Raw genomic sequence first — 7239 nt, forward strand, 5'->3', positions numbered from 1 at the left:
CCGGACACAAAAAAAAAAAAAAAAAAAAAAAAAAAAAAAAAAAATGTTATGCAGAAATCTAACCTCTCATTATTCACAACTTTACTCAACATTTTCTTTTTCTTTTCTTCCTACAATTTGCCACTCCGTAAAGATGAAATTTAAGACTTTGGACTTAGATGTAGTAATGAATCCATAAACTCTGTACAATTTTTTCTGTGATACCCAAAGAAAATACTATACCACCATACAATTGTGATTACCTGACTGATATCTCTTTTACTGAGGAAAAAAATGACAGAAAGTATCACTGAAGCATACTGTCAATTAATTTGAAATTCATAGAACAGCTGTGAATGTTAGAACCATACAGCTTTTCCCCAGCTCCCTGTGAATTATCTGACATGTTTAAAGGAAGCAGAACAATTTGCCACAGGTAGACCCAGAGGGTATGGACTCCTAGGAGAGCGAAGATAGAAAGTGGAAGAGTGGAATAGTCTCAAAAGAGTGTGACTGGAGATGGCCACATGGGGAGAGGAGATAAGGTCAGAGAAGTGGAGGCGGAGTGAGAGATAATGAAAGCACTGACAGAACAGACCAACTGTGTAGAGATTAGGGTTACAAAGCAAGATCTCTACCCATAAGTCAAATCTGGTTGAAGAACATTTCTACACATCAAAGAGCCTCAAGGAGATGGTTTACTCTTTCATACAAGTCAAAAGCAACAATAAAATGCCAGTACTGTTGCTACTTCCTAGGTGTCTGAAATGATAGGATTACAATTCATGGATGGAATCATCAAACAAGTGTGTTTCCCCAAAGGGTAGGAAACACAAACACAGCAGAACTAACGCTACTAACGCTATTTGCTGTTGTCAGATCAAATTAAAAATTCTGAAATTAACATTAGTACCTGAGGTTGTCTTTTACCAGAAGGGTAGCAAAGACATTTATCTCATCATTTTTATTATATCTTGGTATATTATGTATATTGATTGCAATGAAATGTATCTACAGTTTATTAATTTATTCCTATATTAATCCAACATCTATATAGCATTATCTATGATTCTAAGGCAAAAGAAAGAATGGAATTCTAATACAAACAGGGAGTAATGAGAAACCACTTAGACGAAGTGTCATGCATTTAGCCTTAAATAATAGCTCCACTCAAAAAATTGGCGTGGTTGGGAGGTATTCCAGGAATAACTGAATATAATTTGCAAAAGCCTTCGAATCTGAAAAAACACAGTTATCTATAGGGAATTTCAGATAGTTTATATATTTGAGCTAAGGATGCATTAGATAGTGGTGGATCAGGCTAAATTTTAAAAAAGAAAAATGTTTGTTTTGTTTATTACTGTCTAAGAAAGAAGAAACACAAAACTTAGTGGCTTAAAACAATGAGAGCATTTGTCTTGATGAATCTGCAATCTGGAGAGCGCTAGGCAGGGACAACTCATCTCTGCCGAAATTGGCATCATCAGAACCACCTGAAGGCTCTACACTCGTGTACTGGGCAGTTGACGTGGGCAGTCAGCTGAGACCACAGTTAGGGCTCGGATCAGAACCCCTACAGGTAGACGCTGGGTTCAAATGATGGGCCTTGCCTTTTGTTACCCAGCCTTAGAAGTCAGGCACTGTTACTATTGTCACATGCTATTCATTAGAAGTTAGTCAATAAATCCAGTCTATATGCACAAGAAGGAAAAGTTGACTGTCTCTCAATGTATAAATGTGTAAAACACATTATAAGGAGAGCATATAAAAGGGATATTTTCCCATAACTGAAACATAACAGGACCGTATGGTCCTTACCCCTCCTGTCCTCCTCTTGCCTTTTGTCTGTGGAAAAACTTTAGCCAAAGAATAAGTTTAGTCAGAGAAGTGAGAAAATACAGAAACAAAGAAAAACAGTCAAAGGAAACCAAATAATAATAGTTTAGTCATTAAGCATAGTCAAGGACCTTTAGCTCCTTCTCAAGGGCTATAAATAATATCCTGAGACATATCCTGTGAGCTGTCTTGTGGATACTAAAACTCCTACCAGGTGGAAGAAGTTAACTACATGATGACCAGCCTGTAGCCATGACATAAGATGCCACAGCTCTGAGAACTGGCCTCAAGGAAGTGGGAACAAACTGACCCTGGAACTGAAGGTTAACTGTACTTAAAACAATCAAGATGACGCTGATCAGATCACCAATGACCAATTTCAAGATAACTGTCAGAGCTGACCGTGCTGTTTCTGCATGAGCCCCCTCCCTCTGCTTATAAAAACTCTTGCCCCCTGATTGTCGGGGGTGAGGGAGTTAGCCTCTGGACAGGAATCCGCCCTCCCCTTCCCCTGCCCCATTGCCTGAATCCTAAATAAAGCAAACTTTCCTTTCCACCAACTTTCCTCTTTAATGGCTTTTGAGTGGCAAGCAGCCTGACCCCACTTTTGGTTCCATACCATCTTTGAAAAATAAAACCCGGTACTATTGCTTTGCTTCTAAACTAAAAGTGGTAGAATGTCTTCCAACGACTTTCAAATGCACAGGATGCACTAGCAGATACCTGGCTCAGACAGCACTTTCTGGCAGCTTTGGGGAGAAATGACCAGAGGGCGTGTGTTTAATGGAAGGGAGACCAGTTAAAAATCCATTGCAGAAAGTAACAATGACACATTGGATTACAGCAGGGAATGTGGGGAAAAGGTCAGATGACTTTCAGGTGAGAGGAAGGGACCTTCAAAGGCAAATGCTACAGAGAGGAAGAGTAAAATAAGGAGTGAAGTTTCTCATGGAATTTGGAAACAATCTCAGAGCAAATGTTACATGCTGAAGGAGGGAGCCAGATTGAAACAATTTCCAACACTAACGGAACATTAGAAACTTGAGAACTATAAATAAAGAGGTTAGGGACTCAAGGGATCAGAGAAGATTGGATAATAAGTAGCTAGAGCATACAGATTAAAAGCTAATACTTCATTTCATTTGTTTTTGTCTCTGTTTTAAAATGGGTCCGTTTGAGATGTCACTGCAAGAGGCTGAAGTTATATTGGAATGGCAAGACTGGAGAACGTAGGCTCCTATATGTCCTAACACCAGAGGAAGAGTCAGCTGTTGGACACTCTTCTACTGTGACTGATGGATGCTGGTAAGGCTATGCACAGGTTCAGAAAAGGTATAGGTGAGAGAGGGGCATGATTTGTTGAAGTGGGGAATCTGCTCAAGAATATCCTGAAAATTACTGAGTTTGGAAAAAATATCAGTATACATTGAAACTAATGGATATCTTGAAAATAAGGTGCATGAACAGGAAATTTTCCTTATCTCTTACATAAAAATGGGTTCATTTCTTACCTTCTCTTTGTCTTGGTTTCCTTATCTGTAAAATGGGGATGCTGTTTATTAGTTTAAGGAAAACACTTAAGCTGGTGCCTCACACACAGTACATCCATATAAACATTAGTCAATCTTATTAAATCAAATAGTTGTATAAAACCAAAAGTGCTCTGACCATAGGAAAGGAAGGCATTGACTATTGCTGCCATCACCTCTACATCAGAATAATCTTAGCAGAACTGTGTTAATCCTGCCCTTTGGAGAAAATATTACTTAACAAAATATTTTTTAAATGAGCTAAACATTGTCTAAACAGCAGGAAAAAATAGATATATTTTCTTGTGATTAAAATATTTTAAAACATTCCCAAATATACCATATAATAATGAACATATGAGTAGTTTTTAAACTTCCACAATAGTCTAGCTTAAAATAACATATTTTCTTTAACACACAGACATATTACTATTAAATTTCTTCTTTAAGATACTACCTAAGCAAATATATTTGGTAATTTCTATGATCAACCCCTCATTATTTTAAGAAATTGATAATTTTCTTGGTTCCCAATTGCCGTATTTCCTAAAATATGACGTCCATAAGAACATCTTTTCAGGGACAAAAGATAACAGAAAAAGAGAAAAATACTATGGAGAAATTACTATGATAATAATGTTGATTATCTAGTGTTAGATGCATCCTAATTTTTAAAAAATAGAATGAGGAAACATAGTAAGTGAACAACATTATTTTGTCTGTGTATAATGAGCATAATTTTCTGTAGCATCATTGTAGCTATGTCATGACTGCCTAGTTAAAAAAAAAAAAAAAAAAAAATTAAAAAGGGGTTGGGGGCTTCCCTGGTGGTGCAGTGGTTGAGAGTCCACCTGTCGATGCAGGGGACACGGGTCCATGCCCCGGTCCGGGAAGATCCCACATGCCGCGGAGTGGCTGGGCCCGTGAGCCATGGCCGCTGAGTCTGCATGTCCGGAGCCTGTGCTCCGCAACGGGAGAGGCCACAGCAGGGAGAGGCCACAGCATTGAGAGGCCCGCGTACCGCAAAAAAAAAAAAAGGAGGTCGGAAATTGGCTGGCTTCCAGCACTTTCTTTTATTGAATAAAATTTTCTACCCAGATTTTTAATTTTTATTTGCCCCTTCCAAAACTGTTATTTCAATATTCCTCTCTCACTGAATGGTATAGTCAGTAGTCCAAATAATCAAAAAGAAGTGTAGGGCTTATCTTTTATATTACTCTCCCTCTCACAGCCTATATCTAAATCAGCACAAGCGTCAAAAACTTTCCCTTCATAAATCTCCCCCAAAGTCCACCATTTTTCTTCGTCTCCAGGTGAACTGCCAGTGCCCTTCCTTGATTATAGTAACAGCTTCCTGCTGCTACATTTGGACACATTGCTCTTTCCTAATTTGTGCTCCTGACTTTGGATGGAATGATTAACTTATTTAGTTTTCAAATGTAATTCTCATCCTATCATCTCCCTGCTTGAGCTACTTCCTGCCTCCTTCCCCACCCTCCTCAAACTCCACTCATCTCCTGAGTCTCTTGACTGTAGCCACACTGGCTTCAATCCCTGATCTAGACTATTATTCCTCCTCTCCACGAGGCTGTGTGCTTGCTGTTGCCTCTCAGTGGAGTATCTTTCCTGCCTCTCCTTTTCTGAATAACTCTTTCTCATCTGTGTAATCTTTGTTTCTTTACTCAGTAATTTTTCCTGACCTTGAGTTACCAAATTTCAGCAGAAGAGTTCCAAGAAGTTTTTCACTCTGTACCTTCATTTAGTCTGGGAATGATGGTAGTTTTCTTTCATGCTTATCTAAACCTAATTCTTCAGGCATGTTGCCAGAAAGGTTCAGCACAATCAGGTTACATTAAAGAGCGAGAGAAGAAACGAGCTGGAGCAAGACTAGAAACAGGGACTTAATTTCACTGCAAAGGCAAGACAAGCTGCTTCTCCATTTCATTTTCCTGCTCAAATTCATTTCCAAAACAATCATCTCCAGTACCTAATTTCTTCCTGTGATCCTAATTTATAGATGTTTGAGAGAGACCTGAAATATTTGTAAATGCATAATACACATGTTCAGTGATACTGCTTCCATTCAGTGATTCCAAAACTGTCTTTTTAAAAAAGTTCTGTTCTTATTTGTATGCCTTATTGTTTCCTAACCATCATTCCATTTACCTCTACCCAGAGAGAATAGCCTAAGAATTCAAAGAAAGAAGAAGGAGGAGGGGGAGAAGGGGGGGAGGGAGAACTAAATTGAAAAAGAATGTAGAGAAAGGCAAGAAGTTAGAGTCAATATTTTGCAAATCAATGTAAATAAAGTGTGTTTGTATGGCCTATATACATAAAATATGAAAGAAGCCTTTGAGGAAAAGGATAAAATGCACAGGAAGAAATGTAAATGATTTGAAACATGTCATTTATCACATTATTCAGATAAATACTTTTGTAATAAATTATAATTATTTCAATTAGGTTGGTAGCTGTGTCCCTTATTTATTTCAATTAATTTTTCAGTATCATTACTGAAATTTTTCTAATTTTAGATTGAGAATTATAAATATGTAAATTGTACAGTTTTGTTTATTTGTCAGCTATAAACTAAAGCTAAATAATGATATTTCTGAAAGGAATATGTTCATCTTTCTTTATACTATAATGTATTTCAAACATCATGTAATATTCCAAATATTATATTTTGTTTTTAAAATATATATACTACTGAATCACCTAATGTTAAAATATCACATTACATACTGTATTATTCTAAATCAAATCTCAGATATGGTTAGTGTCAATGTGTTCATCCAATTTTAATATTTTTTTCTCTACACACAAATGTAAAATTTTAATGTACTCGGACGTTGTAGGTAAACAGCACAAGTTACAGTGATCAGTGGTCTTCTCTCATTGAACAGTATATAGACCCAAATTTTAGCCAATGATTAATTCGAAATTAGAACAAAAACAAGCAAAATGTCCTTCACCCAGATAACCTGAGAAGTATTCATCTAATTAATTTTGATCCTCAAATGTCCAATATACGAGTTTTTGAAATTAGATATATGCATAGTCTACATAACCAATGAGTTATTTTTATCATGATCTGCAACAATAAGAAAATTTTGATGGGGGAAATATATATTACTGTTGGTTTTAAAATGTTCTTACCATGCCCCAGTAGGTTGTTAATACTACAGTTTGAAGACTGGGTCGGGACTAAACCAATAAATAAATTGGTTATTTCAGATTGAAGAAATACTTTCCCAGCTCTGAAACATTTCAAAACGACACAGTGAGAATGTCAATAGTCATAATTTTAATTACAGACAGTCTATCCAGTAGCAAAGGAACACTGTATATATCAACAGTATCAATTTTAGGTTTTAATTGATTGAGCCCAAAGAAATCGTACTATTTTTTAATGGCCTGAAGTTAAGAATAATGAAACAATCAGTGACTTTTCATAAATATATCTAAAATACCTGCATTGTTGCTGTTTTTCTTTCATATTATTCCTTGATCTGCAGGTTACTTAAGATATGCAAAGAGCTTTTTTTTTTTTTTTTTTTTTTTACTAGCACTGATGTATTTTTTAAGATATTTGCTTTGGAGAATAAACTATTCAAGTGTAATTAATTCAGTATCTGCTGAAATAATCTTTGAAGTTGACCGAATTGAGGATCCTCAGATCAAAATTCTGGCAAATTAATAATAAAACATACACAAAGATTAGTAGTAGAAGACTCTAAAGGTGAGCAGGACTGTTCTTTAACAGATGGAAAAAATGGGGCAGTAGCACCATTAGAAATATATGGCTTGGAATATTTCTGCCCAAAGTTAGCATGTGTGTCCTTTTAAATCCAGAAAAGACACCATCAAACACCATCTCTGGTTGCATAAGAAA

Source organism: Neophocaena asiaeorientalis, unplaced genomic scaffold, assembly GCF_003031525.2.
Source record: "Neophocaena asiaeorientalis asiaeorientalis breed wild unplaced genomic scaffold, Neophocaena_asiaeorientalis_V1.1 scaffold722, whole genome shotgun sequence".
Lineage (NCBI taxonomy): Eukaryota > Metazoa > Chordata > Mammalia > Artiodactyla > Phocoenidae > Neophocaena > Neophocaena asiaeorientalis.